Source organism: Aphelocoma coerulescens, chromosome 14 (assembly GCF_041296385.1).
Source record: "Aphelocoma coerulescens isolate FSJ_1873_10779 chromosome 14, UR_Acoe_1.0, whole genome shotgun sequence".
NCBI lineage: Eukaryota > Metazoa > Chordata > Aves > Passeriformes > Corvidae > Aphelocoma > Aphelocoma coerulescens.
Genome location: NC_091028.1, coordinates 4694567 through 4707336, shown reverse-complemented (window position 1 = coordinate 4707336; position 12770 = coordinate 4694567). Strand labels below are relative to the sequence as shown.

General features: G+C 40.4%; 1 protein-coding gene across 49 annotated transcripts in view; it reads right to left on the bottom strand.

Moving 5' to 3' along the window:
* The window catches only part of RBFOX1 (RNA binding fox-1 homolog 1), a 1132467-nt gene that overhangs the window by 262415 nt on the left and 857282 nt on the right, over positions 1-12770 (bottom strand). For 2 of the 49 annotated variants that reach the window (XM_069030286.1, XM_069030290.1), the window contains exon 1: positions 10151-10208. The exons of 46 other annotated variants lie outside the window; for them this stretch is intronic. The gene's annotated coding sequence lies outside the window, so the exon portion shown is untranslated. Of the gene's footprint in view, positions 1-10150; positions 10211-12770 lie in introns of those variants that run through there. One more of the 49 variants, XM_069030285.1, reaches the window with a different exon arrangement.

Genomic DNA, 12770 nt, shown 5'->3' with positions numbered 1-12770 from the left:
ACAGTAGCTGCTGACTAGGAGAGAGAGAGAGAGAGACTCAGTGAGGCTCAGTCGGCTGGTGCTGATGCTGCACAGCTTCTCATTTGTCAAATGGGTCCTAGGGCAGGGTCTTTACCACTCACCAAAATTCAAATACTGCATTTTAAAAATCCCTGGAGAGGATAGGAAAGGAGAGAAAGTGAGCGTGCTGCATCACAGGCATCCATGAGATCTGGGCAATTAGTGTCATTGCCCAGCTGGGACTGAATGCCTGTTATGATTCTGCATGCACACAGACACACTCACACACTTCCCCCCCTCCCAGGACTCACACCTGACTGGAAAAGGGCTTTCCCCTTCTAAGAACAGAAGTATGAAGCACAAAGTAGGAAAGGGAAAGAATCTTGGCTAGGCAAGAGGATTCCAGCAAATACACAGTGCTATCAGCAAATGATTTTTTAAATTACAAATTAATTTTATATCTACATTTCATTCGCTACCCAGTTTCCCAGAGAAGCCTATAAAAGCATTACAGTGAAACTGAGCAGGAGCTGTGTAACCACTGCAGCAGAAACACTGGGAATGAAACAGAATTCTGTGGCATACTGTGTCTACTTTACTGGGGGAGGGGAGCACACTTGGATAAAGACTGTATCTTAAAATTGGTCTAAAGCCCATCTCATCTAAAATTACAAATTTATTTGACAGCTAGTCAATCTATTATCAAGGACTGCCCTATCAGGTTACATGGAAAAATTACATTTGCAATTTTCAGAATTTAATGTTTACTTTCTAGTTTGAGAACGATACCTCAAAATTAGTATTCCACTCTTGCCAGGTTTTTATTCACCCCCCCCCTTTATTTTATGGAGTAATAATTATTCATTAGTAGATCTAGTTAGTCTTTATGTAATAAAGTAGGATGTGACCTGCAAATCAAATAATTTATACTACAGCTTGTCCTTGAGGTCCTATATTACAGGGCTTTTTTTTCATGAGATACAACTCAAGTATAACAGAAGATATTACTATTTTTAATTAGAATTTGACAAATGAATTAAATATTAATTCTTCAGGAAAGAAGGTCAAACCTCAAAGAACCACCTGAGGTTTTGAAGGGGTTCCTTTTAAAAGGACTCTGCAGAAGATTTGAAAATAACCTATTTTATAGGATATCTAATTCCCACAAAAACACATCTGAGACCTAGAGTTTAATGCTAACAACAATAAACAAATAACCCACATACAAGAGAAGTCTATTTCATCAACAGCATAACTGGTTTGATATAAGATCTACCCTTAAAAACAAATAATAGTCCCCGCTTAACTGGAAAGAGAATCAAAACACATCACTGCAACTCAGGTGCCACATTAAAAAAAAATCATTTCTTTTTCCTTCTGCATGTGCACACACATACCTGCACCCACACAAGCCTCAAAGACTGATTTAGATCCTCTAAGTCTTCTTCATGCAAAACTGAAAATTTTCCAGCAGAATCAGTTATTATGTAATTTTCTTTCTCAAAAGCAGTCAATGCAACAAAAGCAATGCATTCATAACTCGGGAATCAACACCAAAAGAATCATGCACAAACTTACAATACAGAAATTGGGTTTGGCTTAGGACACATCCATGCTTTTGCAGTTTATCACGGACTCATCTACTAGAACAGCCCAGATTATTTAATCACCAAAAAAAAAAACCAAAAAAAAAACACCAAAAAAACCAAACAAAAACCCCAAACCACCAAACAAAAAACCCCTCATGCCACAGAGCAAGAGCGAGTGAGGAGGAGGAGAAATGAACCCTCTCTGTGCCCTTTCTCCTTTTTTCATTCTTTCTCTGTGCCTTAAGCAGTCTCCTGTTCTGACAGGAGTATGTCATGCTTTTCTTCATTCTTTTTATTTTTTTTCTAGCACAGAAAGGCTGTTATTCTGCAAATGCCCTAAGCTGAGAGAAGTTCCCCCTCAGTTCAGTTTCATATGAAATACCATAAATAATACATGGTACTTTAATGAGACCTTATCAGCATGTTTAATGAAAAACAAATACGTTATGTAAGGTAACCAACTCCTTCTACATTATGTCAAAATCAAAGGCAGCATGCTTCCTAGCCAAACAGTTTGGAACTATATAAGTCTATCCAATTTCCCAAAGTGAAGTTCTGGAACATGGTGATGGTCAAGCAAAGCTTCTTCTGTCTATTGCACTATTTTACAGCTAAAAGGACATCCATAAAACAGATTAAATTCTTAAAGGCAGTGTGTTGAACAATTACTTCAAGAAAATTTAGCACTGGCAATGTAGCTAACAGTAATTGTAAAAGTGAATTTTTCACTGGCCTTTTATCCTTTATTTTCACCCAATTTGAAGTCAGAAAAATATAACCCACAAATACTGTGTATCCTTACATTTACATAATTATATTATTAAAACAACAAAAATATCTAAACTATCCAAATCATCTGTACACAGAGAAACAATAAACATACATAATTCAGTAGTGTAGGAGACCTAAAAAAGAAACATAATTCTTTAGCCTGATATACACTACTTCAAGAGACGCAGGGGAAAGTCATTACCAATTTTCATCCCTTCCAAGGATAACTTGTCATTATGTCTAAAAAGAAAAAAGGTAACAAAATGTGTTTTATTTTTATAAATACAAAATCAATGTCTCTTCTTTAAAGCCATTTCCTTGTTTACACACACTTTTGTCCCTAACCCAGCCCATTAATCACCCCCACAGTCCCAGTTATGGCTATATATACCCTAAGTGCCACCACAGCTGTGCCAAAGGGACACGAATGCCTGTACACAGCCTGACCTTCCATCCCCCTGCACAGGGACAGCGTCCCTGTAACAGCAGCATGCAATCCCACAGAACAGCACAGATCCCAGCAACACCTCATCTGCAAACTATTAACAACTCGATTTTTCCTTTATTCTACCACAACCACTGAGTGCAATTGCAAAGGCCACTTCGCCTACAGCACATGACATTTCCCTGTTGCCTCAGTTCGGCCCTGTTGGGTCAGGAACTGAACTCACCCCACGCTCAGCTGCTGATATTATCAAGTACCTATCAATTAACAACAAACACCAACATTTTACATAAAACAAAGAGGCCAGTCATCTACACTGCCCACATCAGCCTCTGTGGGAGTTCCTAGAAACATTCTAGTAGATAAAACCTTCTGCCACACTAATAATGGATCCATCTGACATCCAAAGCCTACTACACCACCATGGGAGTCAACACTCCCTCCTCCAGCCTCTTTGGGTTGTCCATGTCGTGGCTTATGGCACAGGCAGAGAACTTGCAGACAGACACCTTGTCCCCGCACCCATTGAGAATACCATTTGAAAAATGCCAACAGCAAAGCCTGGATCATTCCTGAATATGCCAATGAAAACACAAAAGCAAAGAAGCTCTGAAACAAAGCAAGAAGGACCAGCAGTGCTTCTCACAGCTGACTTACAAATCCAAACCCACTTATATTTGCAATGCATCTGTTTATTTAACATAACGTGTTCCATTTAAAATCAACCACTCCGTTTGCTGTGACCTGGTAGTCAACTTAAAACTTATGTCCAAATTTTGAGTTTCCAGACCTTTGACCTAGAAGTTAACCTTTGGAATTACCACAGCAGACTATCTAATACTCAAACCATTTCCATCAAGTAAAAGAAGGCTCTGAAACACATCACCTGCAACACCACACACCATTTTACACTTCAAGCTCATCTCAGTAGTAGCCTACATTAAGAAGTTCACACAAAGGATCTATGCAGTATTCCAAGTATTGTATGCCTCCAGACATCAAGCGTTAGAAAAAATTAATTATGACTGCATATTAAATGCTCCATGTGAAGAATGTATCATCTTCTCTACTTTATAAAGTGGTTGATGTGGTACAAAAAGAATTCAGGCAAGTGGCACAGAATCTAATAGTAGAGCAGTCCTTTCTCTAAACCCTCCTTATCTACACCATGTGAAAAAAATAGCTCCCAGGCCTTAAAACCAGGAAAACCAGCACATTACAAAATCAAATACATCAGTAATATATTTTGATAAATTACTATCAATTATCAATATCTCTGCCTGTATTTCACATAGTACTCTATTTTCTGCAGATGTACTATGTCTTTTTAAAATAAAGCAGGGAAACATCACAGATTTTTTTTAATACTCTGTTTTGTCAAAAATATTAAATAAAAGCGTTTCCCTTTATTCTTGTAAACTAAAAGGCAACATTTCATCCTTCCAGTGGTATTTTCTTGTCATGACTATCCCCATTTCTAATATCAGGTATATGTTAAGATTGCTCTTCACTAGGTTTTTGCACAAAGATCAGAACACTACAGAGGCTCATGCTTACCTCAGGCAAGTAAGAATCACTAATTTTCTGTTTCTATTAAGCACGGTGTTACATCCATTGACTTCTCCAGTACTTCATACCCAATATCTCCAGAGCCCCTGTAGCACGGAGCTAACCTCTTCAGCACCACCCAACACACGTTTCACAAGCAATCAACATTAACTCTACATTTTTCACAAGAGAAGCAGCCAGGAGCCTTTATTCCCACCAACGTGCTCGAGGCAGGGGAAGGGAACAAGATAAATAAACTGTTCAGCCTTTACAGAGTTAGGGGCAGCGGCGAGCAGAACGTGTGCGTTCCTCAGCAGGGTGATTTCCCTGCTCTGGGGACATTGTGTAGGGAGCCCGGGGGGAGGGAAACAAGCGCGCTTTAAGCCCCGGAGGCAGCTCGGGTGCGCGGAGCGGGTCCCGCAGCGGGGCCGGGCCGGGAGCGCTCCCGCTGCGCTCCCGCTCCGCCGTTCCGGGCGCTCCATCTAGCGGAGACACGGCTCCTTCCAGGGCACACGGCTCCTGCCGGGGCACACGGCTCCTGCCGGGGGCACACGGCTCCTGCGGGGGCACACGGCTCCTGCGGGGGCACACGGCTCCTGCCGGGGCCGCACGGCTCCTGCCGGGGCCCGGACAGAGCCTGCCGGGGCCCGGACAGAGCCTGCCGGGGCACACGGCTCCTGCCGGGGCCCGGACAGAGCCTGCCGCTCCGCACCCGCGGGGAGCTCGCCGGCCTTCCCTGGGGACGCCGCTGCCCCCGCAGCGGGAGCCCGCGGCTGCCCCAGCAGCGCGACCCCGAGCGCCTCCAGCTCCTTCGGGATCGCCATCGCCCCGCTCTCTTCTCTGCGCTCCCGTCAGCTCTTGATGCTACATCGGCACCAAGACGCGGTGGGCACACATTGGAAAGGCAGCGTGGCTGATGCCTGAAGGAGCAAAAGGTCTGGGGAAGCGCAGCTCAGCCGGTGGCACAGGAACCATGGCCAGGACAAAGGAAGGGCTGCGCTGGGCAGAGCGGGGGGCAATGGGTGCAGCAGCCCTGATTTAGGAAAGTTTAAGGTGATGTGCCATTACATAGTCGGGGGGAGGAAAAAAAAAAAACAACATAAAACCAAATAGTTTTATCTAAACTGTTACCTCTAAACTCAGGAAGCAGGGACATAGGCAGACCCAAAAAGATGAAAAGGAAATTGGTGCAGCAAAAATCCTCTGGCAATCTCACCCCCCTTAGCACAAGGTAATGCAGACACTACAACATTTCCTTTTGAGAAGCACAGGGTGCTCACACCCCCCATGCATTACTGTCACAACACCAAATCAACTTTTACAAACAGGCACTTACAGAGATTCTTTAGGTCTGACACATTGGTACAAGCCTGCATCACAAAAGAACCCCTTGAACACAGGTGTCCAGCTTAATAATTACCATTTAGGTTATTCTTCATATCACAATCTTAGAAAGATGACAGGTGTGTCATGTGTAGTCTTGCCCTATAAGGTTTTTCCACAAGTCCAGATAAGAAGACATGACAATATGATCCTCAGAAAATGAACTTTGAATTAAATTTAAAAACTCAGGATTTTTTTTTTCTAAAGTAACCTAAAAAATTAAGGAATATTAACCACAGAAAACTGTGTACACCTTGTTAAGCTTCAGTCCATCGAATGGAAGGACTACAAACTACTCAGAAAAGAAGTGTACAGGTGGACCTGAAGTGACAAAGCCTACTTTTCACTACTGCCACTTGTGGCAGTTTGTTAAGTATCAGACAGGAGAAAGAGAGTGTTTGACAATAAGGACAGACTGCACATGTTTCACTTAGATTTGTTTTTATACAAAATTTTCTTTTCTTATTTTATATACACAGAAGTTACTTGCAGTACTACACTCAATTTTGTTCACATATACAACATTTACTTTAAACTAAAATTTTCACACAAATTCATTAATCCACAAAAGTTGGCCCCACTTTTTTTTTTTTTGTTCCTTAGTTTGTATCACCATATCTCAAACTTTGCTGCTGTTATAAATTCACAAGGAAAGAATTTAACTTGGAGAGCAAAATAAGCTGCAGGAGCACCTAAATTTAGAGTTTGTTTCCATGTGGCAGCAATAAAAGTCAAAATAACCAAAGTACCATCAAATGTAATTGTAAGAATACATAGTAGGACAGCACAAACACCTCTTGATCAAGAAGGTTTTTTATGAAATATTATTAATCTCTTAAAAATTAAAAGGATGTCAAATCTCAGAAGGAGAATAAGTGATAGATTAATTATGCTATTATGTAAAGGTTGCATCTTTTTTTCTGTAGGAATTAAATTAACTGGACATCAGCACAATTGCCTTCTAGAGTGAAATCACTTCTTTTATTATTCTGTCTACATCTGGCCATCCCTCATATATTCTGACTGAACCTAAATCCACCATACTTGGCCCTCAATGCTGGACTCATTTTAATGTATAACAGCTAAATATTAACATGCTCATGTATTGAACCAAGAAATCCTCCAGGTCTCTGCTTCTCCTGTCCTTTGTTTACAGCCTGCCCACTCCCCAGAGTGCAGGATCCCTCCAGTGCAACAAAGGATTCCTCTGCAGCTCCCTCGAGGACTTTGTTTATCATCACCTACCAGCAAAACTCACAACACTCATCATTCTGGCCCTACCCCATAACATGGGGTAAGTCACTTCCAAATTTAGCTCAATGACTTCTTCATCTCTAGTTCTTTCTTTTGGCTTTCAATCTGCATTTTAACTGAAACTTCAAATTCTTATGACCAAGCCTGACAGGTTCTAGTTAAATACCCAGCTTCACCCAAAGAGATAAAGATATGACTCAGGAGAGCTAAAATTGAGAGGTGTTCAGCTTTATGCTCCAGTTTATACTGAAGCACTACCATGGCTTTCTAAGGTAAGCAGCTATACACTCTCCAAAATCCCATTCCAGAAGAAAGATATCTGATGCCATGACTCAATCTCACTCCTGTGCCAGAATCTAGGAGGAGAAGGTTGGTTTGGTTCTATTTTTTTTTTTTTAAACAGGAATTTTGGCACTCTCTAACCCTTGCAGAATGACAAGCTTTGGCATGGAAGGAGTTTTGCATATTAAACTGAGACAAAGCTGCCTATAAAAGCTTGTTTAGTTTGAGATAGAGACAGAAGTACCATGTGAAAAAGTTCAATTTTATATACAGAGTAAATATTGTCTCCTTTCTTTTTATTCCAGTTTATTCACCAATTTTGAACGAAGCAGTTGCTTTTTTTTTTTCCTAACTTCAATTTCCCCTCAGTCCTCCAGGGATCCTGTCCTTTCCATACTGCATTTCCAATTGTTTCATTAGTGTAACCTCTCTCTGTTCCTGAGTCCAGCATCAGCTCTCTCCTCTCTTCACACTCTAATTGGCCTTTTTTTCATCTTTTCCTACTTCAATTGATAAGGTGTCACACTCCACACTACTGAGTCTTCCTTCTCCTCAGCTACTAACTAGAGTCTGAAAATTCATCTACAGTATTTTCTCGAAGCTGCTTGCTTTCATCAACACTAATCAGCTCTCCCTTGTTATGGTGGCCATCCTTGTCCTCTCCTCCTTTTAATCCCTTCCTCTCTAACCTTTCTTAATGCAACGAAATTCACACTGGAAACACTGAATTCCCTCTTCTTTTCCCCCTCTCCTGCTTTTTGGCACTATCACCATGTCTGCTTTCAGCATAAAGCTCAAGTTTCTCATCCTCCAGGGTTCAGACCATCCAAGACTCAGCATTAAAATCTGCTCCCGTTAGACATTTACACACAGATTACCTGATATTCCTTAGTTCCTCTAAGACCCTTCTCAATAATCAATCTCACAAAGCTATGACCAGACTCCTGTACTCAAGCACTGAACAATGTTTCACTTTGGATGGGGCCTTCACCTTCCCTGCAAAGTTATTTCCAGGAAATAGAGCTCAGCACACGCTGCATGTGCACAACAGAATGTACAAAATGTTGTGCTCAGTGTTTTGTACCAGAAATAGGCTGGACACACTCGAGAGAAGCAGGTTTGCTACAGCTGCTCCTCAGCATGAGCACCAGCAGAACAAGCAGCACTTGCACACAGGCCAACTTCCCTCTGACTTCCAAGAATCTCCCAGTCATGACAAGCAGAAACACCCTCAGAAATAGAAAGAAAGCCTTAAACCTGTTTATTCTAACTATGCTTATGCCAGTCGTAAAAGGATTTTCGTGTAGGGTTCTTTAAAAGAGAGAATCTTTGCCTCAAATTCTAAGTAACAAAACCTCAGAGAGACCAGTTCCCCTTTTTTCACTCAATACTCACAAAAACTCTCCTCCCCACAAATCTATTCATATTCATGTACTTTGAAGGGAAGAAAAAAATAGCAGAATTTGCTTTGGAATGTTTTTTATGGACACAAATAACACTTCCTCTTAGCTCTTCTTAGAATATATTAGCCCTGCTGAAACTAGCTCTCCTGCTAAGAGACTGTGGTTGTATCTGTTCCTTTAAGACCTAGAGTTTGTTCATGAAATTTAAAATCATTTCAAGATAAAATGTAGCAACATCAAATTTTTAACACTATAATTAAACACAAAATTACTACAAGTATTTGAATTAAAGAAACTGTCACAGAAAATTGAAAATAAATTACTCTTCGAATTTAACTTATTTTTTGTGCATCTAAATTGGCTTTGAAGTTTCTAACTTGTATATATGGAGGACTCAAATTAAAATATAAATCTGAAAGAAACAAAGCAAAGTCATTTGGCTTTGGCTTAATTCTGACCATATAAAAATTGAGACTGGACCCTCTCATAGCTGTTATGTTTGTGAGGAAATTACCCCTTGCTTTGTCATAGCTCAATACAATATTCATACAGCATGATTTATTTTAATAGAAATAGTATTATTTATTCATTAAAACTACATAGAATAACACCAAAACTTAAAAAAAAAAAAAAAAAACAAAAAACAAAAAAACCAAACCAAAACAAAAAACACCCAAAAAAAACCCCTAAAAGGGTATTTTAAACAATTGCTTTTATGTGAGTATGGTCTTTTTTTGCAAGCCTCAATGATACATGGAATCCAGCTCTTGGAGTCAGAGAATATCAGTGAGGTCAGAGAACACATATTTATAAAGTGCCTGAACATATGGTGCTAAATGCATTCTCAAACACAATATGAAATCCTGCAGACTGTTGTCTTGGGGCTTGCAGTCCTGTCCAGAATGGTGTCTAATTGCTCTTACACACAGAGAACCCATTTTGCCCTAACTTAACTCTCCAACCCAATATTTTGTAGCTTCACCCCACCAAACCTAAGTTGTCTTCTGTGAAAGGTTTCTCCATGGACATCCTGAGAGCACAAAAGGAGTAGAAACATTACTCTCACTAGCCCAAACAGGTAAGTTACAGCTAGCCAGGATAAGCATGTGCCCATCTCTTCAGCCAGACCCTGGCCATGTTTCTACAAATAGTCAGTAGATCCCCAAAACTTACACTTGATTTCTGCTCAAAAAATGTAGAAAAAATACATCAAACAGATGAATTTATTCATTAGCAAATACAGTATTTAAGGGACAGAGAACTGACAAGCTTCAAGTAACATGCTTTTATAATGGCTATTTAAAGCAATACAAAGCCAAGACTTTAAAAGTAACTTACTTTCCTAAAGTTCAGCTTCTATATCCATAAAACACATTAAATAAAGAGCACAATTCTGTACAAGTCCTGTGCATTGTCAACGTTTAAAATCAGGTAAATTGCAATTGCAGAGTTATTCACATCAAACACCAACATACCTGTTGCTCCTTGTATCTGAACTCAGCAGAGCACAAGTTCTACCTCTCCCAAACCTTTATATCAGCTCTGACCCACCAGGGCTGCCTCAGCAAAGACCCCACGGCTCCTCCCACCACAGCTGCCAGCTGTGATGGAGATTGCTCTCCTGGAGGACACTGATTGGGATCAGCTGGGAATTTCAGCCAGGCCACCCAACTGCCATCAGGTGCCTCCATCAGGCCTCAGTCAGCACAAGCCACCCCAACTACCCACAAAGGGTTGCACATCTCATTTAGTGCCACCCTCTTACCTGAAAGGGAACCCCAAAGCCACAGACCTTTCCTCCCTGTGCACATAAATCCCTTCCTGCTCCAGAGACAATCTCAACCCTTATTAAGTTGTAGCACAGACCTTACTGTATCAGCTACATTATGTGCATTATAGATGCAGTTTTACTATTGCATCTTGAATTCTTACAGTATTATTGGTACCAAAACTACATTCCCTAATTCTGATAAAAACATTGCTGGGGTGTTGCAATTTTACCTATCAACAAAAAGCTAAAACATCAAATCTTGGAACTGTTTTCACTGGAATAATAGTTAGGAGCAAAATTAAATGCAAGGACTCACCAGTAATCTCCAGACAGGGCAACTTCAGGATCCCACAGATAAACTAAACAGCAGAAAAACGAAAGCCAGCCTAACTAAAACCAGCAGCTAGACTACAACTAACGAATAGGAAAATATCTGTAGCATTGTTTCATCTTCCATTTACCATGAGACTGGTGGAAGCCTGAACACTTGGTGAGTGCAGTCCTGGGCTCTCTGAACACAAAACACCTGCAGTGCTGCAGAGAAGGTAGCAGGAACATTTTTCTCAAGAATTTAGTGATGCGTTTCAAGTTAAACTACATTGTAATTTCATCACTGTATCTAATTTTATCATTGCTACAATAAATAATACTACAAGAAGGGCAATTGCAGGACTGGATAATCACTTACAGCTGATACACACCACTGATCCTCAAAAAATTTATATTGACACAAAGCTAAGGTGTGCTTTCATGTGCTCGTCACTCTTACCTCAATATTTCAGAACCTATTGATGAAAAGTCAGCATGATTTTCAAGACTGAAATAATATGGAAAGAAACACATTTGAAACAAGCAAACTTTTAACAATCTTATTTACCTAAATCTTGCCAAAGTAATTCAATTGCCATAAAATACTTAGTCAAGGAGCTAGACAGCCTTGCTGCATAATTCATCAGTCATTTTAATCCTGTTGATGAATATCAGGTTCTCTACAGAAATGCTTTTAAGCAATGCTAAAGAAAAATCATTGTTAGTTAGGGAATTATGAGATGTATTACTAACAGATAAAACAATACAGCAAAACCCACCCTATGGCCTCTGTAATGGCAAATGATATTCATAGAAAGAAAACTTACACCCCTGAAGTCATAGACAAACTGCAAATGTTAATACTTTACACAGAAATCTGAATTAATAGGTTCTCCCCAGCCTTTATCTTCACTGAAAAATACTAGACACAAAGAAGTATCTGCTCAGTTCTGAGGTTGCTCTAGATCTCAGTTACTCGCAAGCTGAAAGCAAAAATTTGATCAACAAAATGGAGTTGTACACAGTCCTAATTATTGGAGAAAATTTTATGTTTTTACTGTTTTTACTTTTTCATATTACCAACCCCTAAATGATTTTATATATAAATAAAGGTAAATTACATACTTGACTAAGACTGTGAACTAAGTAACAAAGCCTACAAAACACCAGAACGAAGTTTGTCTGTGTAATGAGAATTTAAACATCCTGATTCTTTTATTCCATACAAGTTTCCCATACTTAGCTTAACCCTCCCTCAGTCAGTTGAGAATATGCATAGGCAAAACAACACTGGAATGACTGAATCACAAAACAACAAATCTTTGTTCCTTGTTTTCATTCATTCTTTTTTGTTCTCCAGCATTTATCCCTGCTCCTTCTACCTTCTGCAAAGCTTCAGTGCCAGCAGGAGGGAGCCAAAGGGAGAACAGGCTCCTCTGTGCCCCAGTGCCCTGCTCCCACCGGCCCCAAATCCCTGGCACCAACACCTGTGCAGGCCAGAGAAACTGGAGTCCAGTCCTGGGGCAGCCTGGATACAGCTCTGCCAGGGCTGGGGAAGTGCGAGCCAGGGGCAGAGCAATCAGCTCTTCCTGCAGGACCTGCACACACAGCCCCATCTGTACTGGCATGGCAGAGATGCTCACAAGAGGCAAAATCAGGAGATTTCAACCATTAACTTCTGAGAGTTAGTCAACAGTTGTTAGTTGAATTTGAGCAGGTATTCAGACTGATTTTAAAGGGCCAAAGTCATGTTCATGAAAAAAGTCCCATCTTGCTCTGGCCACTGATTAAAGACTGCTAGAGTCTCTTGAGAATACTACCTGTCATGCATTTGGAAAAGAAAGTACAGGAAAATGGCATCAACCCAAGGATTTAATTCCAAAGAGTTTATATGTATCAATTTAACCTTGAGGATAGATCTCACGTTTCTGGACACTACCTAAAAATGTGTTGCAAATCCCTCACTATTTGAGTGGTGTGAAAAACAGGCAGCTGCACTACTGCAGCTCACCTCT